General features: G+C 39.3%; 1 long non-coding RNA gene across 19 annotated transcripts in view; it reads right to left on the bottom strand.

Moving 5' to 3' along the window:
• Positions 1 to 27,905, bottom strand: part of LOC102155681 — a 158,849-nt gene that overhangs the window by 123,095 nt on the left and 7,849 nt on the right. For 5 of the 19 annotated variants that reach the window (XR_005361416.1, XR_005361415.1, XR_005361414.1 and 2 more), the window contains one exon: positions 24,335 to 27,648. The exons of the other annotated variants lie outside the window; for them this stretch is intronic. This is a non-coding gene — a long non-coding RNA (uncharacterized LOC102155681). Of the gene's footprint in view, positions 1 to 24,334; positions 27,649 to 27,905 lie in introns of those variants that run through there. 19 annotated transcript variants of the gene reach the window in all.

Here is a 27,905-nt window from a genome sequence, read left to right on the forward strand (position 1 = left end):
CAGAAATTAAAGTAACACTTTAAATTCTAAGAGAAAGTTATTTCTAACCTAAAACTCTACCTTCAGCGCTACTTTAATCAAAAGTAAATGTAGAATTAAAATATTCTCAATATGTAAGATCTCCAAAAATTTTATCTTGTATGCAGCCTTTGTAAACACACACACACACACACACACACACACACAAAATCCTAGATGTGCTCCATCAAGACAAAGGAATCGACCAAGAAAGAGGAAGACAAAATCTAAGAAATAAGAAATTCAATTCAGGAGGAAAGAAAAAAGAAAGGAAATTCCTAGCAATGACTGCCTAGAATATCAGCTAGAGTCCTTGGCCTAGAAAGCAAAGAATCTTGATTGGCATAGGAAGATAATGGGCTCAGGAAAGGCAAAGAAACAGAGAGAGAGAGAGGAGCAGAAAGAATGAGAGGGAAAGGAGGGAGGGATGGAAGGAAGGAGGGGGGGGGAAGGAAAAGCCTGAAGAAAAGGAAGGAAAGAAGGAAGAAAGAAAGGGGGAAAGAAAGGGAAGGAAGAAAGACATGGAAGGAAGGAAAGATGGAAGAAAGGAAGGGAGAAAGGAACCTAGAAATTATGTTCAAAGGCATGAAATTAATTGCTGCTTCTCCCTCTGCCCATGTCTCTGTCTCTGTCTCCCTCTCTCTCTGTGTGCGTCTCTCATGAATAAATAAATAAAATCTTTAAAAAAAAAAAAAGCTGTTTTATAGTCTGTGAAAAAGTTTGGGGCTAAAATAGTCATAGGGATCTAGATAACCAAACAACATAACAAAAATTTGTGTAAAGAGGAGAAATGTAATCAGAGTGTAATACAGATATAAACTATAAATACTGATGTATCAGGAAAACATGATATAACTCTAATGGGAGAATGGGAGGAAAAACAAGTGTATGCATCAACATTAGGGCTAAGGAGGCTTTGCAAAAGAGATAATCCTAAACTTCCAGTGAAGGAAGCTAATAGATAGTTTGTAAAATTAAAAACAAAAATACTGAACTATCAATAAAGTATAGCATGAGAAACAGGGATGTAAATACCAGATTAAGCAGCTAAAAAAGATCAAAAATAAAAGTTTGCTTGAGGAGAATGAGAAGGGGCTAGGAGTTTGCTTCTATCTGTTTGCTTGTTTGTTTGTCTTTAAGCTTTTACTGTTTGGATTTTAAATTTAAGCACAAGTATTACTCTGAGAATATAACTAAATTTTTTAAAATTAAGTAAAAGATAAGGAGTTTGGGTAATGTTATATGCATGCAGTACTCTAAACAACAATAAATTGGAACATATGAAAATCAAGTTATATTTTCCTTAATGAAATTAAAGATTAACACATTCCTTGCCATCTTTATGCACTACTAATGTACTTTGCGATTTTTCACCATGTGCAAAAATAAACTTCACCCAACATCAGGTAACACTTCCACAAATTATGAATCAACTGGATGTCAACTTAGTTTGGTTACTAAAAAATTCCATTAGGTCCTGTTCTGATTATTATTACTACATAATGAATCATCCCAAAACACAGTAGTTTAAAGCAATACTAATATTATTATTTCCCTCAGTTTTGGGGTTCTTGCTTGAGGTCTTTCATGCAGTCACATCCAGATAACCCAGGTGGCTGAAGCCAGAGAAACCCCAAAGGCTCCCTCACACACAGGTGTGCTGTTGATGCTGGCTGCTGTCTGTCTGGGACCTCACCTGAGGCCGTCAGCCAAAACACCTATTCACAGCCTTCCCATGTAGTCGGGCTTCCCCACAGCATGGTAGTTGGGTTTTAACGATGAACATCCCAAGTGGACAGGCAGGAGCTTTATTATCTTTAATGACCTAGACTCAGAATTCATAGAGAATTATTTCCTCAATAGTCCAAATCCCCTCAGAATCCAAAGGAAAAGAAAATAGACTGCCACTTCTCAACAAGAGGAGTGCCAATGTCACAGTGTAAGTACAGCATGTGAGAAAGGGGATTTTTTTTTTTTTTACAGCTATTTTAGGATAATTTACCATAGGTCTCTTTGTTCCAATATAGAAAAATCTACATTCACATGATGTTGAACGATGAGTAACTATCTTCAAAAAGAGACATGCTTACACCATCAGATTTTTCACTGGGACATGTATGCTTTGGGGATATGAATAATTTTTAGGAAATAATCTTCAGAACCCAAGTTTCACATGTACTCTTTCCAAAATTTGACTGCCTAAGAATATTCATGCCAGTTGTTCCTTTTAAAAGAGAGGCATGCCTATCATCCATTTTACCATCTTACTAATGGTACGTTGACCCTAAGTGTAAAAATCTCCAGAGCTGCAAACAATAGGACAATTACAAATATCAGTCTTGGTATTGAGAAAATAAATGACTAATAATAACTGAGTCATAAAATCTGGAATCGGTTTCGATTCTTTGCCTTTAACAAAATTGAAAGTAGACCTAATTAAGATGACAGCTGGTAGATCATTAAAAATAATTTTTGATGATAGATAACTATGTGATTTTGGCATATAACTTGGAAGGAGTTCAAATATTTGAGTGACATTGCTAAAACAAAACTCTTTCCATTCTCATCTACTTATTTATGGGAATATGTTTTCTCAGATCTTACATCCATAAAAACAAAAATAGAAGAGACTGATGCTGAGCTTTGTCTCATCTAGCAATAAGTAATATGCATTCACAGATACATACATTTATTGAACAAAAAATAGCCCAACTATTTGAATAATGGATACATTTTTTAATAAATTTTATCTTTATGTTTATCTAAATGTACAATTATTTATGTTGTTTAAGTTAATTTTGTATTGACTTGTGTAATGAAAATCAATTCAGAAGAAATTTTAACACAATCTTATAGTTACAAATTTTTAATTACTTTTCAATCTACATATCTTTTTTTATGGCAGGAAAAAAGTGATTACTAAAAGACTTTCAGGCAGAAAAAAAATGTATTAAACTAGGATAAAATTTTATTGGAAAAGTGCTATAGAAATAGTTCAGAGGGGAAAAAATAAATGAAGAATTTCTGACTATTAAAATGAGTTTGTTCATGTATTTTTATATGGATTATGGCAGGAATCAAATGGATATATCTCAAAGACAATGAAATTTTTATGTTAATGTTCACAATTTTCTGTAAACTATATATTTTACAACTAGTTAAGCTTATGATGAGAAATTTTAGAGGTCAACAAAATTTGTGAGATGGGATGTAAGTTTCAAAGTTGACTTGAGACCATCAATTTAGAATCTTAAAATATCCTCCAAAATAATATGAAACCTGAGTGAGCCTAATTTAACAGCAAGTATTTTGCATAGAGTTATTTTTGTTGTTAGCCGAAAGAAGGAGCCTCTGAACATTTTCATATCCTGTTCAACTATACAGTTGTTTTTACTGTACATTATGTGTGTAACTGTGAGGCAAGTCCACAGCACAACAAAAGAAGAGAATCTTGTGTTATTAAACACGGTAAGAAATTAGTATGGTTGAACTATGTCCAAGACTAATTAATTAGAGCTGAGATTTCTGGTTTTACCTAGAACTATTTTTTTTTTACATACATGAAGGAACATACCTAGAAATTAAAAATCTACATTGTTACATTTTTGGGGAGTGTGGAGTATATTGAAATACAGAAAGAAATGCTTGTTCATTTCTTTTGAAGATTACTGGTGACATGTACTGAATACAAGATGTGAAAATCCAGATACGTGCTCTTTGCTCTTTTATTCAGTGCCTCAGTGCCCACCAATAACAAGTTTGAAATAATCTTAATGGTATCATACATCCCAAGGCTCATGATGGTTCCTGGCACAGTGTAGATGTTCGGTATCTGTTTGTTGAATTATTGAGTGAATGAAAGAACTGGGATTCATTCATTTAATGAGGTGGTCAGCAAGCCTTTTCCAGTTTCAGAAAATTTTTATTGAAGTGCAAATTTACATTTGAGTTATATCATATGAGTGGTGGTTCCCAAAAGTCAGCCCATAATCTGACTGCATCAGTGTCACCCAGAGGATGTGTTATAAATTTAACTTCCTGTACCCATACCCCATATTACTAAATTACATATTTGAGGGGGGCGAGGCCTGGGATTCTTCATGTTTAATAGGCTCCCCAGTTGATTGTCATACACATCATTGACAGGATGCAGGAGAATCAGTTTTGGAAACAAGAAAAAACAGGGTAGATTCATTCGGAGAATGAGAAGGCAGAAAATGTAGGCAGTCTTAGGGGGAAAAAATAGTCTGGTCAGGGCACCAGTGCTAGAAATGAAACATCTGTCACTGTGTTCAAAGTTCAAATTTGAGAGAGAAGGTGGCAGGTCTATCTTGGGTCATGTTGGTATCCCATTTAGGATGGGGTCGGACAGGGCCATGATTAGGAAGTAGCTCCACTAGGCCACATCTAGTAGAGAAGAGGGTTTCTCATAAACATAAATCACAATGCTGCCAGAAATCAGAAAAGTTGTTTAGCCAAAAAAATTTACAAATACTGTACACAATGAGATGAGATACCTCCTAAAATAACATGTACCATGTCAACAGAGAGCCAAACACTGGATTATTACTCAACCAGAACATTATAGAAAAGAATTCCTATTATCGAGAGCAAGTGGATAACCTTGAATTTTTTCTCCCATTCTGAGTCTGTGGCTCTGTATTACTAATTGAATTCTAAAGTCATCTAGCTCATTTTTTAAAAATTAGTCAAGCACTGTTTAGAACCCTCTAGAAAAACTAAAGAATTGACTACATTTGTAACTTGATGCTACATATTTTAAATTGTGTCTAATGAGAGAATACTAGATAATGTCTATCGTAGGGAAGAGTAATCAATAATCATCTGCTCAGCTCCTGATTCCTTTAGCCATCCTGACCTCTTCCACTCATCATGTGTCCACTGTTCTATAAAGAAAAACCTCAATCATCTCATCCTCTAGCATTGTCAGATGAAGAAATTGTCAAGGAACTATGTGTTCATTCCCAATGGCTTTTGCTTTTTTCCTATCTTATTTTTTGGTTAAAATTTTTTTGGCCTGGGGTGCCTGGGTGGCTCTCAGTTAAGGATCCATCTCTTGGTCTCAGCTCAGATCTTGAGCTCAGGGTCATGATTCAAGCCCCATGTGGACTCCATGCTGGGTATGGAGTGAGTGAGTGAGTAAATAAATAAATAAATAAATATTTTTGACCTAATTTTTGGCTGTGCAAATCTAATGTCCCCTTTTTCCTCTTAACTCTACAGATTTAAGGTTCATATTTGCCAGTTTCTTTGGCTCACAGAATCCTCATAGTCTTGAATAAGAATTGACTACATCTCATCATTCTAGAACCTAATTAATAACTCCCTTTCTCCAGCTTTGTTCATGTTGGTTGGATTATCATAGAATTAGGTAAGTTGAAATATGTTCATAAATCTGTTATGTGGCTGAATATAAAAATGCTCCCTGCTTAGTCAGGAAGTAAACATTGACAAAATATCCAAATAATTAAATAACTGCATACCCACATCATTTTTCAGGAATTTAAATGTATATGTGTTCAGCTTTTCTGACTCATGTCATTATTCTTTCAGTGATAGAATGGACATGGTACACTGCTCTGTGAAGAATACCTCATTACCTTTCAAAGTTCTCTGAATTTCATAGTGTTGCCTAAAAATATATTTTCACTAGAAGAACCTAGAAAAACAGCACTCAAGAGAGTTGTGCTTTCCATTACATTGATCTTAGTCAGTAGACTCCAATGTGTGATTGAGTTGCATACTGCTAATAAATTAACAAACATTACATCTGTTCTCACCTACATTTTAGTCTTTCATCTGGGTGCTAATATTTAATGTTAAGCTAATACAAGAGTTGCTTTCCCTCACTTTGGCTTGTTTTGGATTATTTTCTTTAATACATTTACCAATGACCAATCTGTTAAAAAAAAATACACACATACTGATGATCTATGTAACATATCCAGGAAAATACATTTATTTCTAGCAAGAAAAATATTATATATGCAATGACTCAATTCTTAGATTCTGAAAACCAATTTTTTGGCAATATAATCAGATAGTGGTTGGCAGCTTTTATTGGTGCCCAAAAAAAGTCAAATGTAAGACAGACCTGTAATAAAAGTTCGCTGGCTATTCCCCTAAACCTATTCATACAGTGAGGTAATATTGGTTCAAGCAAATAAGAAAAAGATAGGGATGCCTGGGTGGCTCGGTGGTGGAGTATCTGCCTTCGGCTCAGGGCGTGATCCTGGAGTGCTGGGATTGAGTCCCACCCACATCAGGATCTCTGCATGGAGCCTGTGTCTCTGCCTCTCTCTGTGTCTCTCATGAATAAATGAATAAAATCTTTAAAAAATTTTTAAAAGATAAATGGTGAATTCTTATGCCATGAGATTAACTTCCGAATGTAGACTGGTTCTGATGTAGGCTGGCTGGGTCTAAAAACACCAACGGGGTCTTGCAGGACAAGACAAGAGGATTCTTGGCTTTGCATATGATGAAAATCAAACTCAAGCTAAGAGGAATTGAGAGCAGAGTTTATTGAAGATGTAGAGAGACTGCAGATAAAGAGAATCTGGAAGACTTGGAAAGGAGAAGAGAGAAAATCTCGTCTTTGCTTGGGGCTTGGGGTTTTTATTGAGGATTGTGATCTGGTGTACGTGCCTTTTCAGGCATCCAAGAACTGGACAAAACAAGAACAAGTGCTCAGGTGTCCCCCGCTAAATCACTTATGCACTGGAACCAAGGGCCTTGGCATCAAGGTGTTTGGAGTGAGTGGTCTTAGAAAACATGCATGACAACTTCAGCTGGTCAGACATACATTAAGGCAATGTGTAAGGTGGCGGTTCAGGTCCTAGGAAGAAGAGAGGCAGCAAAAAAAAGCAACTCTTCCAGGGGGCCCTTCAGTTTCCCCATCTCAGTTCCAAGTACTAAATTAACCTGATAACTTTGAGAATTACTGATGTTTCAATGCCAAAGTATACATACTCAATATACAGACAATCCTCACCTGGCAGGAATATAGTTCCTGCCTAATAGTTGAAGGATAACAGGAAAGCCTATAGCTAGACTCAAAAGGTAATCAGGGCAGAAGCACTGCAAAAGGACACTGCATTGGTCAGGATTCTCCAGAAAAACTAAATCAAGAGAAGCATGAGATGTATATAAGGGATAGGCTCACATGATTATGGTGTCTAAGAAGTCCCACCATTTGCAGTCCACAAATTGGAGACCCAGGAAAACCAGTGGTATAAGTTTTGACATAAGTCTACAGGCCTGAGAACCAGGAGTGTTGATGGTGTGAGTCTCAGTCCAAGGGCAGGAGAAGACTGATGTTTTGGCTCTAACAGGCAGAGAGAATATTCACCCTTCTTCCATCATTTTGTTCTACTCAGGCCCTCAGCAGATTGGATAATGCCCACCCACGGTTAGGGATGGCAATCTGCTTTACTCAATCCTCCAATTCAAATGCTAATCTCTTCCAGACACACCCAGAATCAATATTTAACCAGAGAGCTGGGCAGACGATGGCCCAGTCAAATTGACACACAAAATTAACCATCACAGGTGCTGATCTGATTTGAAGTCCTGGCTGTGACACCATATATGACCTTGAGCCCAGTCTTCTTCATCTGAAAGATGAAAATAATAACACCTCATCCCCAAGATGATGGGGAGAGTAAAGGGAAATAAAATAGATGTAAACATGCCTTGAAAATTTGAAAGTAGTCTAGAAATATAAGGTAGTCTTATTTCTGTTTCCTGTTAGTGCCACACTGTAAGCTACTAAGATATAGTAAGAGGCTTAGAAAGTAGAAATTTAAGACAAATCCTTCGTCAAGTGATTTCATTGGAGAAAACAATATAAATAAGCTTAACAAGTCATTTTAAGCTTTTGGATATAATGGTAGGTAAAATATTAGCAAAGGTATAAAATGAAAACCTTTGCCAAAGAAGCTGTGCTAAAACTGACACACCGCCTATGAGATCTATTTGACGGGAATGCATATAGAGAGGCCAACACGGCACCGCCGGCGCTGTTATGCAAGCAAACTGTCTCAAAAATTAAAATAATCAATTGGAGTTACCATCTCAACACCAGCACCTGGGAAGGTAGCGGAGTGCTGGTCCTGGAGCACCTACATGTTTGGCACATCTCTGTGAGTACCCAGTTAGACAAAGAAAGTATTGCAAAAATAGGAGAAGCAATGGCATATGTCAGTGATAGAAACAAATGTCTAGAGAGAAAGAAAGAATTAGTGATGGAAGTGAGCACACAGAACAGCTCCTACTTTAAAAGCTGTGTGGACTTTAGGCTTCCCAGAAGTCCCAGACCTGTCACTTTCCTAGCTACTATCACTCCTTACACCAAAGCTGTCAGGTTTGAATAATAGAAAACCTTCTGTTGCTTCCTCTGGATACTGAGTTCACAGAGAGGGAGGCAATTTAACTATCCCACCATAGTCCTGGTTCTTTCTTCTCTGACAGATCCAACTTCTACTGAGAGTGATCTTCCAGTGATAAGAAATGAGAATTGGGAAAAAAAAAAAAAAAAAAAAGATTGTCACAGCTTTAAACTCTTTAAACTAAGTCTGGTAAAAAGTTAAATAAGGTAAATGACATAATTTGAGTAAAAAGTGATTTCCCCCAAACCATAATTTTCTCCCAAGCTTTCTGGTGGTTCAGACTCTGCAATGTCTTGAGCTCAAGCATGTGCTCTTCTTCAGTTACCCTTGTTGTCTTTACCTGTACAATTTATTAATTGCCAAATCTCATTATCTACAGGCACACACTACATACAGTAGCATCTCTTGTCTCTTCCGTTTTAGCCCCTCTGTTAATACTCTAGTTTGTTTTCACATTATGAAATCACTGGAAGAGTGCTCCCACTCGACTCCCCCCTCATGTCTTTCTTTCACTCCCATCTATGCAACACTACCAGTGTAGCTCTCCTGTTCTCACCGCTTTCCAACTGAAAATCCTTCAGGGGCTCTCCTCTGCCTTAAAAATTAAGTTTAAATATCCCACACGAAGGAGTAAGTTGGAAAATACCAAGTGCTGGGGAGGTCATGAAACAACAAGATTCTGCTGGTGTATTGCCAGAACTATTTTGGAAAGTTATTCTCAGAATCTTCTAGAGTGAAACACATGGTTATCCTAAAACTCCAAAATTCCACTTAAATGGGCACTTTGATAAGTAAACAGTGGTGTATTCCTACACTGGAGTACTTACAAAGCAATGAAAATTAATGAACTATACATTCATTCAATAGCATGTATAAATTTCATAACAATATTGAATGAAGTTAGACACAAAATAATTCATGCTATCTAATGACATTATGTAGGATTCAAAAACAGGTGGAGTGCCGGGGTTGCTCAGTCAGTTAAGCATCTGACTTTTGATTTCGATTCAGGTTATGATCTGGGGGTTATGAGATGGAGCCCCAGTGCAGGGAGTCTGTTTGAGATTCTCTCTCTCACCCCTGCATTCTCTCTCTCTTTCACACACACACACACACGAAAGTAAATCTTAAAAAAAAAAAAAAAAAAAAAAAAACAGAATTCAAAAACAGATAGCACTAATACACGGTGTTAGAAGTCAGTGTAGTTTCTTTTAGGGAGAAAGAAAAACGTCATGGTGTTTCTTTCCCCTCATTCCCCCAATCGTCAAGTCTTCATCCACTCCCCTCCCATTTTGTATCTTCTTCCTTTGTCTTCTTACTTATCAGAGGTCAATACTGACATAGAGCCAACAAGATGGGGTGTAGGGAGGGAATTTTTTTTAAGAAAGTGGCTCACGTGGTTATGGATGCTAACAAGTCCCAAGATCTACAGTTGGCAAACTGGAGACCCAGAAGAGCTGACCGTATAGTCCCAGCCCAAAAGCTGACAGGCTCATGATTCAGTAAGAGAAAAATTCGTAACTGATGTAGAAATTGATATGAGAAGTAGGGTATTAGGAGTGACAAATCCTAGAATGAAGAAGTGATTGTCTCCAGGTAGGTAGATGGTGGTAGGATTATGGATGTGTGTGTAACCCAACCCAAGCTATTGACATGTAAGGAGATAGAGCTGGGGCTTCTAGGGAAAAGTTTGGAGTCTTCAAATAGATTTGATAGGTTAAAAATATAATATGTGAAGCCACAAAAAGAAAGCCCAGCTGAGATGAAAATAGCCGAAGGGAAACATAGTCAAGAGACTGCTCCTGGTAATAATTTTTGAGCCTTAAGAAAAAGTCTATCAGTCTGAGTCCAATCAGGAGATAGAAACTACGCAGAAACATAAACATAATAATATAAAGGACTATTAAACTGTGATAAGAGAGAGACTATGAAATATAAGGAAATTTTATATGGCACCCTAGGGCTGAGGAAGACTACCATAGGAAGGACAAACTTGGAAGGAGACCCCCCTCACCAATGCTGGTGTTCAGACCTCCTCAGAGAAGGTACAGTTAGTTTAGCTCCACCATTGCATAGCCCAGAAATTAAATTGGTTTCCCAGACCTGAGCTGCTCTGCAGTTTCTGGACAATTGAGAAGCAGCCCTATGGAGTGCAGGTGGGCAGCAGGCAGTCAGCAAGCTGTAGAGGGTAGATACCTTCTGGATGCAAAGCTTTCAGAGGGAGCAGAAGCTGGCTCGGTGGGGACCCTCTAGGACCCTCTTTGTGCAGGAACCTGTAAAGGGAAATGGAGCACTGGTGCAGACATTGGGTGCTAATCTATATCCAGTGTGCAGCACAGTGGTAGCTGCCAGCCTGGGAGGTGGCCAGAGGACCACGTTCTGAGGCACACCTTCACCAGATGTCCGCATACCCACACTACTGGCCCATCAAGCAGCAGCTACACAAGGCACGAGAGCCTTTTTCTTCTCTGAGGTCCATGCAGTGCCCTCAACTGAGAATGCTTAACATAAAAGTCTCACTTTAAAGGAGAAACATTAAAGGGGATTGTCTGTTACCATAGAACATATATCCAAGGGTGAATTTGTAGCCTAGAGGCAATAAACTGATAAATGGCACACAAGCTGTAAGTACCAGTCATGAGAACCAAAAAATTCCCTTCTGGTTTTAGACATTTTCTGCGGGATTTTCTAAATGCTGCAACTAAAAAATAGTTCTGTTAGAGGTCCTGTTAGAGGACCTAGCCCTCATATCATCTGTAGCTAAACAAGGTTTATCATTGAGTATGGCATCTTTCCTGTCAGCCTCTCTGCCACATTTCCCATCCAAAATCTTTCTGTCTGGGTCTCATTTTGTTGTTGTTGTTGTTGTTGTTGTTGTTGTTGTTGTTGTTGTTAGAATCCAAAGAGCCAATGTTTTAGTTCAAGTCCAAAGCAAAGTCAGGAAAAGACTGATGACCCACTTCAGTAGTCAGGTAGGAGGCGCTCCTACTTATTCATGGAAGGTCATTCCTTTTTTCTTCATTTGGGCCTTCAACTCATTGGATAAGAAGACTCACCCCCTTTAGGGAGAGCTATCTGCTCTACTCAAGCTACTGACTGAAATGTTAATCTCATCCAAAAATATCCTCAGAGATGCACTCAGAATAACATTTGACCAAATATCCAAGCACCCCATGGCCCACTCAGATTGACACATAAAGTAAACCATCACAATTGTCATGCCAGTTTTTTTTTATACCCTTATTTCTGGCAAAAAATACTCTATTGATCTTTGAGAGAATTTATAATCCTTTCTTTTCAAGTATATAATTTGTATAGGATTGAACACCTTCCCCTAAAACTCTAAGGATCTTAAAACTAGCTAGATATTCTGTTTGACTACAGTGCTTGGTAGAGAGATGGACAAATAGCACAAACTAAAGGGGATAATGATAATAGTAACTAACAAAACAAATACTACTGTTTTTAACCATCACAATAACCTGGAACATATGCTCCTGGAGAAGAGAAGTTTTGACTTTCAACTAGAATTACTAGAGACATGATGAATTGGAATTGCCTTATCTATTATGTTCACAAGGAAAGTTAGCCTGAGAATAGAAGCAACCCGGAGGGGGCTCTTGATGATTGGAGCTCTAAATTATGCTGCATGTGAGTCAGGCTCACCTGTGGAGTTTTCAGTTACAAGTTGGGAGATTTCTTACTTTGATTTAAGATAGTTTGAGTTGGATTTAGGTCACTTGCAACAGCAAAAACTCCTGGCCATTCTAGAATTCTCCATTGAGAACAAAACATGGACCAAGAAGGAGTGACTTATTTTCAGTAAGAAAAAAAGAAATTTAATTAAGCAACCATAATAGTCATAGACTAGGTAAGAAGACAATTGCTTTTGGTGCTTTAAAAAAAAAAAAAGGAAATAGAACTATCAGGGAGTGGAATTAAGGAAGTGAAAAAATTAGTCAGTAGACTTGGTGATTAAAGCAATTACTTTATGGAGTAGATTCCCAAGGAATTTATAAACGTCCCCAATTAGACAATATTGCCCCTCTAAAAAGTTTGATTTTTAAGATTTACGCTAATTTATCTCTCTTTCTTTAAACATCAGTGATTTTTTCTAACTTCCTCAGTAGTCTTGTCTATATAATGGTAAAGTTGTTTATTTCTCTTTGTTTATAAGTGTTTCTTAGTCCTAGGATTTTATAACCACAAGTTTATTATGAAAAAGTTTTCGTTACTTCAAATCCTTTCTCTGCTATTTGGAAAAAGTATTTAGGGGAAAATTCATGTAAGAAGAGTAAATTCAATTTAACAGAAAAACATGAACCATTGTTGATGAAGTGCTGTGTGTGTGTGTGCGTGTGTGTGTCTTTGGCCCAAAGGAAGCATCGGACTGGCTCTGGGAGTGGGAGGCAGAGTGAAAAGATGCAGTATCTCTTCCTTTGCCAGCCTGTGTTGGATAAATGGATCATTTTATTGTCAGGCTGGTTGAGGCTGAATGTCAACATTACACAGGAAGGTCCCCAAGGTATGCAGTACATAGGATGCTATTGTAGCTTCTCTTGCTTGATGCCATTAAATGAGCTCACATTCCATAAGATAAAAGTCAGATGAATTGAAGGCCGTTAAGTACCTAGTTTTATAGCAGTAGTTTAAGTTCAAACTCCTTGTGAGTTTATGTGTGTTTCTATGGAAAGACTGCATCTTAAAACAACCCTCTAACAGATGAAATTTCCACAGAAAACGAACAAAATTTACCTGTGAATTGCTGTGCTAATTAGTGGAGTTTTTTTTTTTTCTTTCCAATAACAGTAACACAACCGTCATTTAGAATGCATGACTCTGAGCCCTCACAATGCAGGGTACTTTTACATTGAAATATCAGAGATACATTCCGTGTTCATGTGGAAAATTCTGGCTATGTTATGTATAAGAAACATTCATTATTTGTTCCAGAGAAATATACTGATTATCTACTATGTGCTAGGAAACCATGACTCCTGTCTTCTTAAATCTGTCTAGCATATGAGAAATCTGTGATTGCCTTGTGTTAAATGGACATCACACTTCAAGAGAGATGTAGTAATTTTTATATAGTATAATATAGTATAGTATATAATTTTTGTAGATTTTATCAGTAATCGTAATATTCAATTTATTTAACAATTGGTACAACATAGGCTCCAACAAACCAAAATAAAAATAGAATAACACTGATTTTCTAAGAAATCTGTGGATACAGAATCTCAGCCATTATGTCTACTTGTTTTTTTTAAAATTTTTTTCATTTATTTATGATAGTTACACAGAGAGAGAGAGAGAGAGAGAGAGAGAGAGAGGCAGAGACACAGGCAGAGGGAGAAGCAGGCTCCATGCACCGGGAGCCCGACGTGGGATTCGATCCCGGGTCTCCAGGATCGCGCCCTGGGCCAAAGGCAGGCGCTAAACCGCTGCGCCACCCAGGGATCCCCATTATGTCTACTTGTATGTGTGGGTTTGCAAGTTCCACCGTGCCAGGGGCAGGACTTTAAAATGGAACCTGTCCCTCACCTCTCACAACAAGTAAAATGAGGGCTAAAAAGAGATCATAATATTAGCAATTAGAAATTGATCACCAATAAGTTTATTTTCTGCATGTGTGTCATGTGTTAGAAACTGCATGACATTGGATCAAGACCTAAATTGCCGGCTGCTAAGAAGTAAGTGTGAAATAAGAAAGAATCCGCAGGGGGTACACTGAGAGATTATTGATTGAGTAGCAAGGCTGAAGAAAATGTTGATAGGGTGAGGAAGACTTTTCCATGTTTCAGGCTGAGAAGAAAGGTGTGGGATTGAAAAATCACGTAAGAAAGGACATAATTGTTGGAGCAAGAACTTGCAAGGGGTAGGAGGCTTGGGGTATGAGCATAGGTGAAGGACAGAAGGAATCATGACTGTGGAAGGAAGGGCGATAAAAGTGGATGAAAACTGTGAACCAATTCAGTCAGAGGTGTAGGAGAAGTAAAGTAAGTCTCGGGCAGATGACAGGAATTGGGACAGAAAGGAAGGGGAAGATCCAGGAGAAAGAATAAGTGAACTTCAAAGAGGCGCTGTGAAGCAAGTTTTTCACAGCTATAACAGCTATTTCCTCTGTGAAATAGTCAGGGTAATCTACTAAGGGGAAAAGGTGCAGCATTAAGTGCAAAACTTAAAAATACCAGCAAAGAAATGACCAGCATGGGGAATGGGCAAGGGTACGTGAAGATTTGCTAGAGGATATTAAGAGCCCAACAGAGGTTGGAAATCATAAATGTATAAGGCAGGCAATCAACATGGTTATGTGATTTGCTCCAGTATTATCCAATGCCTGGTGTTAGGATCAGAACAAACAGATGGTTAGGTTATTCTAGAATGGAGGCTTAGGATAATGGAATGAAAAAAAGGTCATGAGAGTGTTGGGCTGGTGAGAGAGAGGTTTAAGTGAATACCATGTGTTGTAGGTTGGATTGAATAAGGAAAGAAAGTCAAAGGCTTATTGATCAAGAATATACAAAGCCCCAAAGTAGAAGAATCAATGAGAGTAAAGAGCAGCCGCTCCCCTACAGAAAACCTCTTTAAGGCTATTCTGCAGCCTTTATCTGGAAGATGAAGTTCAATTTACTTCTTATAACAAGGCTTTCCATAATCTTACTTGCCTAGCAAGCACGTTTCTCATTCCTCCCCACAAATGCCCACAGGCATTCCACATGTCCTGGCAACGGAATGACTATGTTGCTTCCTGCCTTCACGTCACTCTTGTTTTCCCTGAAGAGCTGCTCTTCTAAATCCCCATTCATCTGAAAGATTTCCAAATTTCTCAAGCCTTTGAGACCCATCCCAGGCATCTCATCCTTCTTAAAGTCTCCTGCAGTAATTTGTCTGTATTAAAAAAAAATAAATAATAATAATAATAATAATAATAACTGCTGAACTTTTATCCCATGCCTGTAACACTCATGCCATTACTCCCACAAATAATGCCTGGCCCTTGACAATTAAATGTTATAAAATTGGCTCTGTGCCAATTCCTGTGTAACCCAAGGAAGGAAGGAAGTTCAGATTACTGTGCCCCAAATCTATCATGTGGAGAGAAAGGCCACTAGGAGGGAAAGTTGGCACACAGCACCTATACCCAGACATATGAGTAAAACCTTCTTGGCTCTTCCTACTCATCCACTGAATGTAGGTGGAGCCCAGTCAATCCATAGAACCATGAGAAATAATAAATCATTGATATTTCAAGCCTCTACATTTAGGGGTTTAGTTATGAGATTATAGACAAATAGTATGTCTCCCATTCCCAACTCAAGTGCAACTGCTCAACCTTTCCATCATATCACGCTACTGTTCCTAGAATATACCTTTATCATTTTACTTACTATACTGAGATTGCAAAAAATGCTTATACATCTGCTCCTTCCTATTAAGTGAAATTCTTGAGATTAAGGACAATGTCTTAGTGCTAAGATCTATAGATACAGATATAGATACAGTTATAGATGGAGGCGGAGATAGATATATATATGTAAACACATATATATTCAGATATATATACACATATGTATATATATATCTCCTGAATCCTAGCACACAACATATGATAAATACTCAATAAGTGATGTGAACTAACTTGAGTCCGAATTGAGTTACCAGAAAGAAGACAGGATGACGTTATGCTCAGTCATTGGAATTTCATGGTCAAGTATTTTACAAGCAGGGAAGCTCCTGGAACAACAGGGAAACATGTTGGAGGTGAAGTTGGATCAAGCACAGTCTAGAAATTGAGGTGAGAACGGGCACACCCATTATCATCAAAGATGTGGACTCATGGTCTAGTACAATGATGGGAATCCGTGTGGAGAAGATGGTGACCCTGAATGGGAAGAGATCATGAACTCCAGAAAAGAAGAGCCTAAGAGTGACAGTTTTTCACAGTTGTAAGAATGCTCTTAATAATGAACAATGAAGATGATGGTCCAACCTTCTGCCCAACATATGCTCAAGGGAGAAAAGTAAGTTTCTACTTCACAGACCTGTGTGGAAGTTTTATTATGCTGGTTTCCCTTTAAGCCATTTGAATCCTCCTTCTCAGGCTTCTTCCCTGGACTCTTTTTGTTCCACTGCCACTATAAGCTTTTTCTGCCCAATTCTCTTCCCTATGTCTATTCTTTGGGCCATCAAGTCACTCTTATGGCTTCAGCCATCACTCATGCATTGATATCCCCTAAATCTGAACTTTCTGACTCCACATCTCTCATGAGTTTTAGGACTGTTATTTCCAATCCTTTTAGGAATATTTCCACTGTATGGTCTTTCAAACTCAAGATGCTGAAGGTCAGACTGATTATCTTCTGTTCAAAACCTCAAAAAAAAAGATTTATGTATTTTTTTTTTTTTTTTTTTTTTTTAGGGAAAGAGAGAGCATGAGAGCATACATGTGGCGAGGAGGCAGAGGGACACAGACAGAGAGAATCTCAAGCAGCCTCCCCACTGAACATCAAGCCAGACATGGGGCTCAATCTCAGGACCTTGAGATCATGACCTGAGCTGAAATCAAGAGTCAGACGCTTAACCAACGGAGCCACCTAGTGCCCCAAAACATTTTTTTTTTTTTATATTTCCCAGCCCAGGAAATGTGTGTCACTGTCCACTCAGTACAGAAAGAAATAGCACAGTGATTAAGAGCTTGGTTCTCAGTTCTCGAATTAGTCGAACAGAATGTGCTCAGATCTGGTTTCCACAAGTTACTACCTATGTGGTAACCTTGTCAAATTCCTTAACTTTTCAAAACTTTGGTTTTTCTCATCTGTTATAATCTTCAAAAGCTTGTGAAGAAGATTACATAAGTGTGTTCCAAGCCTTGAAACGAATCATGCCAACTAGACCTCCTGAGGCCATCCACTTTTCCCTTTCCTTTAGCACCGAGACAGGTCAGTTGCTCTCCCAAGCAACTGACCACTGAGTGCAGTTTCTAAAACACATTTTAATACACCTTCATCCATTGTCACTTCCATTGTCCAAGTTTAACACCAAAAGCATACTTCAACATGTCTATCACTAGTCAACAGCTTTTCAAAAATATAAGTCAGATGATATCCTTGTCTTCACTTTTACCTTTTTTTCAATTGTGCCCTATTTCCTACAAAAGTAATGCCAGACTCTTTATAATCTGATATTTGCAGTCTTTCCTTGAATTAACTTTCCAAGTCTGACTCTGTATCACTTCTCACCATTCCATACATTTCACACACTCTCCAAACATACTCTTCTGCCTTCATATCTATTTCCTCTCCTAGATCCTCCGCCCCCACTTCTCCTTTGAGAATTCCTGCTCCAGCTCAAATGTGATTTCCTGTTGCTGTCTTCAAAAAACCCGCAAGTGACATAGATTGCTTCCACACCATTTACCCCACGTGATTATACACAAATCTGTCTTAGCCTTTATCCTACCACTGCAGAGTTATTAACTTATTTGTCTACTTTCCCAGCTATCCTCTGAGTTCCTCCTCAGAGGCAGAAAGAGTGAAATATTTATCCTTGCATTACCAATCTCTAACATAATTCCTGGAAGATACCAGTTATGTGAGATGCTTAATAAATAAATATCTGTTGAGATGACAGGATACTGTACATAGAAAACCCAAAAGACTCCACCCCAAGATTGCTAGAATTCATACAGCAATTCAGCAGTGTGGCAGGATACAAAATCAATGCCCAGAAATCAGTGGCATTTCTACATACTAACAATGAGACTGAAGAAAGAGAAATTAAGGAGTCAATCCCATTTACAATTGCACCCAAAAGCATAAAATACCTAGGAATAAGCCTAACCAAAGAGGTAAAGGATCTAAACCCTAAAAACTACAGAACACTTCTGAAAGAAATTGAGGAAGACACAAAGAGATGGAAAAATATTCCATGCTCATGGATTGGAAGAATATTGTGAAAATTTCAATGTTACTCAGGGCAATTTATACATTTAATGCAATCCCTATCAAAATACTAAAATACTATGGACTTTCTTCAGAGAGTTGGAACAAATCAGCTTAAGATTTGTGTGGAATCAGAAAAGCCCCCGAATAGCCAGGGGAATTTTAAAAAAAGAAAACCATAGCTGGAGGCATCACAATGCCAGATTTCAGGTTGTACTACAAAGCTGTGGTCATCAAGACAGTGTGGTACTGGCACAAAAACAGACACATAGATCAATGGAACAGAATAGAGAACCCAGAAGTGGACCCTCAACTTTATGGTCAACTAATATTCGATAAAGGAGGAAAGACTATCCATTGGAAGAAAGACAGTCTCTTCAATAAATGGTGCTGGGAAAATTGGACATCCACATGCAGAAGAATGAAACTAGACCACTCTCTTGCACCAGACACAAAGATAAACTCAAAATGGATGAAAGATCTAAATGTGAGACAAGATTCCATCAAAATCCTAGAGGATAACACAGGCAACACCCTTCTTGAACTCGGCCACAGTAACTTCTTGCAAGATACATCCACGAAGGCAAAAGAAACAAAAGCAAAAATGAACTATTGGGACTTCATCAAGATAAGAAGCTTTTGCACAGCAAAGGATACAGTCAACAAAACTCAAAGACAACCTACAGAATGGGAGAAGATATTTGCAAATGACATATCAGATAAAGGGCTAGTTTCCAAGATCTATAAAGAACTTAGTAAACTCAACACCAAAGAAACAAACAATCCAATCATGAAATGGGCAAAAAACATGAACAGAAATCTCACAGAGGAAGACATAGACATGGCCAACAAGCACATGAGAAAATGCTCTGCATCACTTTCCATCAGGGAAATACACATCAAAACCACAATGAGATACCACCTCACACCAGTGAGAATGGGGAAAATTAACAAGGCAGGAAACCACAAATGTTGGAGAGGATGCGGAGAAAGGGGAACCCTCTTACACTGTTGGTGGGAATGTGAACTAGTGCAGCCACTCTGGAAAACTGTGTGGAGGTTCCTCAAAGAGTTAAAAATAGACCTGCCCTACGACTCAGCAATTGCCCTGCTGGGGATTTACCCCAAAGATACAAATGCAATGAAACGCTGGGACACCTGCACCCGATGTTTCTAGCAGCAATGTCCACAACAGCCAAACTGTGGAAGGAGCCTCGGTGTCCATCGACAGATGATGGATAGAGAAGCTGTGGTCTATGCATACAATGGAATATTAGCCATTAGAAACGGCAAATACCCAAATACCCACCATTTGCTTCGACATGGATGGACCTGGAGGGTATTATGCTGAGTGAAATAAGTCAATCGGAAAAGGACAAACATATGGTCTCATTCATTTGGGGAATATAAAAATTAGTGAAAGGGAATAAAGGGAAAGGAGAGAAAATGAGTGAAAATATCAGTGAGGGTGACAAAACATGAGAGACACCTAACTCTAGGAAATGAACAAGGGAAAGTGGAAGGGGAAGGTGGGCGGGGTGTTGGGGTGACTGGGTGATGAGCACTGGGTGTTATGCTACATGTTGGCAAACTGAACTCCAATAAAAATAAAAATAATAAAAATTAAAATAAATATCTGTTGAGAGAATGAATGAATGTATGAAGAAACTATGTTCATGTCATTCACAACCTGAATGGTGCTTGCTATATCTTATTTGAATTATTAAATTCGATCAATATTCAAAATTCAAATATATTCTTTATATATGTATATGTGTATATATATATATATACACACACACACGTATACACATATATCTATAAAGTCTTTAAAAGTAGGCATTAATTTGAAATAGATGATCTTGCAGTCTCTCTCCCAACTCCAAATCCTATGATCCTATTGTAAGCTAAACTAATGCTTTTCTCCAGGCACATAGGATTAGAATTTTGTCTGGGACAGACAAATTTGCAGAATAGGATCTAGTCGGTTGTTTAGGGTATATTTGCAATTAATTCTATCATATTAACTTTAATAAGTCATATTTTGTGAAGTTTATACTTTTCAATTAAGCAAAATTGAATTACGCTGCAATTATGTGCAGTTAATTTTTCAAACTGGTAACATGGTGACAAAAGTGGTTTTTTTTTCCCTAAAACCTTGTCAGCTTGAGTGACATGTGAGTACCCAGCACTAAGCATCTGTTAGGGAAATCTTATTACTCTGTGTCTGTCACTAGAAAATTAGAACAAACGTTGCAAGACCTACACACTTAAAATGTTATGATGTGTTTTTAAAACTGCTTTCCGCAGAAGGCCCTTTATTTTATTAGCAAATTATAAGCAAACAAGTCTTGTTTAATGGCTTTCAAAGGATAAGCACATTTCATGTCAAAATTGTATCACTCTCAACTGCTTACTTGTGTGAGAAATCTGTCAAGCCCTGGTGCCCAAGAAAACAGGGCACCATGGCAGCAGCCTTCTTGCTGAAGGATATAATGTATGCTCAATTAAACCAACAGAGCATGTGTAATGGTCTGATTCCATTGTAGGAAGAACTGTCAGCTTTCTGTTCTGGGATCAGAATGTTTTTAATGCCTGGACTCTTGGTGAATTCCATGTGACAAGTGATGTAATCTTCAGCTTGTAACTCAGGGAAAGTTGGGTTCTTTTTTTCTCCATGCAAAAAATCTTGGAAACTTTAACTTCTCTTCCTAATATTCTCTGTCCCTGCTCCCTTTGCACACCTCTCTTAATTTGTTAAGTGCTTTCACAACTAAAGAACTATGCATGAAATGCTAAAATTACAGCCAGTTTTTCTTAAGAATCAGTTGTTGGCTTTAGTGTTATTTCACTTGAGAGTAATTCCCAAGTGCATTATTGCTTCAAATACACACACACACACACACACACACACACAATCTGTATGTGCCTCGAAATGAATAAGATGCCAATAAAATGTGGTGTAAAAATCCCAGAGCACCCCAATGTCCCTTTCATATTCTGTGCTATTTGACAAGTTTATAACAATTCTGTTTCTCTAAGCCAACAGAGATCACACGCAGAACTTTTCCCAAGAAAGATGACAATATATAAAACATAAGATAGATATATTTTTCTACATATTCTTTAAAAAGATGACTTTTAAACGTGACAAAATGATATTGGGTGTTACTAAACTGCCATCTACTGTACTTGCTCACCCAGTACACAATATCATCATTTATAGGCTCGCCTTTTTCAGATGAATACATGATTTCTTTTTTCCAGCTGTTTCTTGACATTTTTTCCCTTATTCTAGCCATGTGTACTCCTAAAGACCAAGAAAAAAAATTGTTTCAACTAATTATACTCCTACCAAAGCCTTTCACATCATTTAAGGCTTAGATTGATTATTCACAGTGCCATGAAGACGTGTCAGTTTGAGACAAGAAGAGGTTTAGAGAGGTTTACACTTTGCAGAGTGCCACCTGTCTCCAAAGGGCACATTCATTAAAAAGCTCCAGGTGCAAGTTGTGGGAGCAAGACAGCATAATGAAGTCCTTTGCCTTCTTGTGCACCTTTTGATTAATAACATTCTCCTTCAGTTCTAGCAGATTGTGCACCATGTTCACTGCAAGACACTTGAAATACCAGCCTACTTCTCTATCCTCTGAATAGAGTAAATCGCCATTTACCCGTGACCTGAATCAAACTAATACATAAAAATGGGTATTCCTGGCACAATCTTCTTTAATAAGAAAGAACAGCCAATAAGCCAAAAGAATAGCCTGCATACTTATTTAATAAACAACATTTAGTATGTGTCACTGATCAAATTTTACCTAATCCTATCTGTCCTACAACCATACGCTTGATATTTATACTGACAACCTTAACGCATGGTAAAATTCTGAGTTGTCTCCTGAATCATAAAAATGGGAAAGAAAACTGGCATTTATGACATATCTAGTATTTACCATTTTCACTGGAATGATCACAATTTACCCACATTCCGGTCTGGTCAGGTAGGTATCTTTATTCTCATTTTTACTACTGAAAGTGGCTGAGGCTCAGAGCAATTATAAGAGCTAACATTTATTGCCTGCTTACTATTTTTCTGGCATTGTGTTTATTACTTTAGAGGCACTGCCTCAATTAGTCTTTGGGACTACATCACCAAGCAGATACTATCATTACTCCTGTTTTATTAGCGGGGACTCAGAGAAGTTAAATAACTTGCCCAAGATCACACGAGTAACAGGTAGTAGAGCTGAGACCTGAACCCAGGCAGGCTGGTTTCAGTGTCTGTACCGTTAACCCCCACACTATACTACTTGAGGGTATATGAGTGCGTTTTAATGTGAAATGAGTTACCCTATTGCTTTGTTTTTGAAAATTGGTAATGCAGGTTTGGTACACATGGTAACTTTCAATTAATCTAACTATACCCTAGTCATAGCTATTAATACTTGCTCTGTATTGTGCATTACTGTCAAGCATTTTAGAGGCATGATCTTATTTGAATTGTGCACACAGATATGATTTTATACCCATTTTCCTGTGATAAAAGTGAGGCCTGGAGCACAATAAGAATAATCACGGCAAACACGTGGCACTTACTGTGTGCTAGATTCTCTTTTGCCAAAGAGCTTTAAATGTAGCATTCGTTTAATATCGACAATGACAGTGTGACATCTTTTGATATAGCACTTTGACCATGGTTACAGAGCTAGCACAGCAGAGCAGAAATCCTAGTTCCGAAAGCCTGTGATTTTAACCACGGCTCTCAACCGTGCAGCAATTTAAAGTAGTCATTCCTTGCTCACTGCAAATGTTAGCAACAAGCCTTAACTATGATAGCATTCATCACAATCTAACAGTTTGCTGCATACCAAGCAATATAATTATGCACATTTGGTAGAGAGTAAGAAGGAATCAAGCCTGTGCAATTTCACATCGGTCAGGCTCGTGTAGAGCTGCAATGATGGCAAAATCAAAAAACGCTTCTCTTTGTTCTACAAATATTAAGCACTAACCGTGTTCTAGGTGCTGAGGTTGAAGGAATAATAATAAATATCTCCTCCCTGTGAGGAATCAGGGATGGATAAAGCACAGAGGTAAGGACAACATAAAGGGACAACTTCTAAAATGGAGCTCTGCTTCCTGAGCCAAAGACAAAGCTGCAACACTGTCTTACTTGGTCACATAGCCGCAAAAGAGGTTCATGGGGTACAGCTGGCAAAATAAAAAGAAGGCAGAAAGGCATGTATCTCCGCACTGCTTAGGATAAAATGGCTTAAAACACTGTTGTAATAGTCGTAATCTTAATCTTTCATTGATGTTTGTGAACCAGAGGCGGAAGTTCTAAATGGCTTTATGATGTGTGTTTTCTTGGTTTCTCATCTGATTTTTATCTCTGAGCACTACTCTCTCCTGGATGGTGGCTTGTCTGCTCCTGAGCTCTGAGGTCTTCCTCTTAGTCTGGTCTATACCAAATTTCAGCTATGGCATTAGTCAGAATTCTTGGTGGCGAGGGGCAGCAGCCCAGCATACTGTAGCTTAAGCAAAAAGAGAACGTGTGCGGACTTGGCTCGTGGAGGAAGTCCGGGGGATAGACACGGCTCTGGACAGAACAAAATTCAGGCATTCAAATGTTATGTTCAGAATTCACTCTCTCTTTCCATCCCTTTTCTCTCCCCCCTGATTCTCTCCCTCCACCAGCTCTTATTGTGTCTGCTGGACTTGTTTTATGTGGGTGGACTCTCTCCCTACAATGCGTTGCACATCTACATTTACCCGCTTAGGAACTCCAATGGAGAGAGAGCTTTTCTCACCCAATGTTCCTAAATGAATCCTAGTGAATATTCTGATTGGTTTTTCCTGGTTCACATATTCATTCCTCAACCAAGTACCGCGGCCAGTCAAGGCTAACGCGCAGAACAGGATTATCATATCAAAACCCACAAAAAAAATCGGAGATAGTTTCTAGCATCAAGCTTTATTAACAAATGTCAAGAGTACAGGAAATCAAGCGACAAAGCAGACAAAGGTCTGGGGCATTTTTGTAAGGTCCTTTCTACCCCACCAGCCCAGGACAACAGATCAAAATTTCTGTGGGAGGTTTTGCGGATTATTACCTCACGGAAGAGGGGGCGTGTGTTTTTTGTGAAACATCTTCATTTTATACCTCCACGAGTTGTGTAGGTTTGATGACATGATCCTGGGAAGCCATGTCCTATAAATCAACAGACTCTGGGTTTATTTACTGGAGGCGATTTTTACTTAGGGAGATCCTGCTCAGGGCATTCTGCAGCCAAGGCTTCCTCCTTGTGTCTAAAATCATCATGCTCTTTGCCTCAAGTCCAGTTGACAAGATTAGACCATATCACTTTTCTTCTTTTCTTTCCCCTCATGGTGTTCCCCTGATAGAGGAAGCAATTTTCCTCTCTTTCGAGAGACTGGGTATTCCAACCGGACAGCTTGGGCAAGAATCCCGTCTGTCCCTCGGGCTGAAGGGACCATGACTGACAGGCCCCTCAGAAGCACCTGGACTTTCCTATACTTTGACCACTCTGGTCTCCTATACTACTCCTGTCCAGACAAGACACGCTTAAGGCTCCTAGTGATGCTGCTGCAACTTTCTTTTTTTTTTTCTTGAACGTGATCTACTTCTCGACAGTTTCTAGCTGTGAAAAACTTTCCAGTTATGTCTTGTGACTCATGGAATACAGGCAAGACAATAAGCTGTTACGGCACAAAGTGGCAATAACTAGGCCAAATCTTGGAGTCGGTGGGAAAGAAAGCCAAAGAAATGTGTAATAAGGCCTCACAGGAAGAGTTTGATTGGAGAAATAATACCCCAAGTAGGTATTCTCCATCCAATTCTCGTTACGTCCGTACACCATTTGCCTACAGAGATTCTAACATAGCAACTGAATTTTTTTTAACCTCAGGCAGGGAACACAACTATTTTACTGATCTAATAATCCAGCAGGTACTTCTCGTTTGGCCAAAGCAGTCCCTATTTTTAGGTTGCATTTGAAGGTGTCCGAATAGCCCGCCCGTCCCTGCCCTAGCATCTTACACAGGCCTGCTTCATTCATGCCTGCTACCGTCTGGCCCTGTCAATATTTGAGGTTTTGAGCTATGGTTTAAGGGCTTGATGATTTCTGCTAAACTGAAAACCCTTTTAAAAGAATGTGTACTGTGGGGGCACTGGACTGGCTCAGTCAGTTAAGCATCTGACTCTCGATTATAGCTCAGGTCATGGTCACGGCCTTGTGAGATTGAACCAGAGCCCCACACTGGGTTCCAGGCTTCTGGAATCTGCTGGAGACTCCCTCTCCTTCTGCCCCTCCCCCTGCTCATGCCGTGTCTCTCTCTCTCTCTCTCTCTCTCTCTCTCTCTCAAATAAATACAATCTTAAAAAAAAAAATAAAAAAAGAATGTGTACTTTAAATTGTTTTTGGTTATTTACACCATTGTGAATGCTTTTCTCAACTGTTTTTCATGGGAAAGAAGACTAGAAAAAAAGTCTTGACTATGCTGGTAAGACTGGAGGATAAAACAGGACCAAGACTGCAGTAAGCAGGTGCCTATCCCCCAAATTGAAGGGGGGGGGGGCGCTCACTCTCCAATGACACCTCCAGCTCCAGCAGCTCTGAGTGTCACCTCCACTTTCACGCCCCGTGTGACTGACTGGCTTGCTCCCTTGTCCTGGCACCAAAGGATAAGGGTAACGTTTAACCAGATTCGGTTTCCGTGACTTGCAGTGAACTCACCCGGATGAATGCCCCTGCCCCCCACCGTGAACTGGGTGACTTGCTCCACCGGGAGTGCCCACAATATTCTGGCCATGCCGACCCGTTCTCCTGACCCTTGCTTCTACCCCCTTACACACCCAGAGACACCAGCACTCCGCGAGCACCAGGCTGCAGTACTGTCCTCTTCACTGCTACATCTGGCCCTGGCCCTGTGGGGTGTGAGGGAACGATGAAGGAATGTGCTCGTAGCATTAAGCAGCCCATTCCTCCCATGGCTTGGGGACACTTGTGAAGTCCCACATCTGCCAAAATACCTTGCCCTTGCCATAGACTGATGGCAAATTTCAGCAAATTTTTATTCTAATTATGATGTGATTTTTCACAAATTTGCATGTAATTTCAGCATTGCTCACTCCCCCCCCCCCCCCCCCCCCACATGTGTTCAAAAAAAAGCACTGAGCTACATTTGCAAGTGATGCCTTACGCGTGCTTTGCCGCTCGGTCTCCAGCAGGGCCAGCCTCCTTGACCCAATTAGACTTCTCCACTCCCACATGGCTAGTAAATACAATAATTAATTTATAAGGAACTCTGAAACACCAGCTGGCAAAGATTCCCTATTCATGGTTTGCAGAGAACGGAAGGAGAATTTAGGTTGTAGGGGACTCACGAAGCGTGCGTGTCTACTCACATCATTTAACCCACCGAATTTCTGAGAATGTCAAATTTCAAGTGTACTAAGTAAACAACGTTTGATAATTTATCATCGATTTGCAGAAAAAAGAAACCAGCGTGACAAAATACTCAAGATGTATTTGGGGAGTCCAAGAGACTTTGGATACCTAGGAATATTCACACACATCCTAAGCACTTTATAAACTATGTTGTTCTTAAGAGAATGTTGAGAAGAAGGACAGTCAGCTTCAAGATTTCCCCATGCTTCAAGGTAGAGGCACCAGCACCGGCCATCTCCTAGAGCACTGGCCCGGCCGAGAGCCGTGGTAGGCACAATTTTAAGGCGGCTTCCAAGATTCTTCCTCCTGGCATACGAGTATTATGCCCCTCTCTGAATGCAGCCAGAACCTGTGACTTTGACGGGATGCCACTCCTTGCATCCGGCTACATTACATGGCAAAGGTGATGAATGCATTTCTCCCGAGATCACATTGCATTCTGTAAGACGACAGTAGTCGTAGTGGTGGCAGCAGCAAGTAATAATAATAGTGATGGTGGTAGTGGCAGCAGCAGCACCAGAAATAGCCTATGGAGACATTCTCTTGCAGGCTTTGGAGAAGTAAACCCCATGTTGTAAGAGGGTCAAAGGCTTAGGACCTAAGGGCAGTCGCTTGGAGCTGGCCCTGGCTGACATCTGGCCAGAAAATGAGACTCTGTAGCTGCAAGGCACTGACTTGTGTCAAAAACCTGAATGAGCCTGGAAGAGGACTCTGAGCCTCAGACGGAATTGTGTACCCGTGGAGTAACTTCACTGTTGTCTGGTGAGACGCTGGGGTCAGACCTCTGACCGACAGATACTAGGAGATCATAAAATAGGTTGTTTTAAGCTAAGTTTGTGGTTGATTGTTACAGAGCACTAGAAAACTGACACAAGAACCAACTGCTTTTTCTTTTCTCTGAGTCCTACCCTTTCCCCCTCTGCCTCCCAGCAGTCAGGGTTGTACAGTACATCATGCTCTTGACTGCCTGACCTGGCGGACGGGACCAAGGGCCTCTGTCTGGAAATCAGAAGTCGGGGCCAAGAGATTCTCAACTGGAATCTCTTGAATGGAAA

Source organism: Canis lupus, chromosome 6 (assembly GCF_011100685.1).
Source record: "Canis lupus familiaris isolate Mischka breed German Shepherd chromosome 6, alternate assembly UU_Cfam_GSD_1.0, whole genome shotgun sequence".
Taxonomy (NCBI): Eukaryota; Metazoa; Chordata; class Mammalia; order Carnivora; family Canidae; genus Canis; species Canis lupus.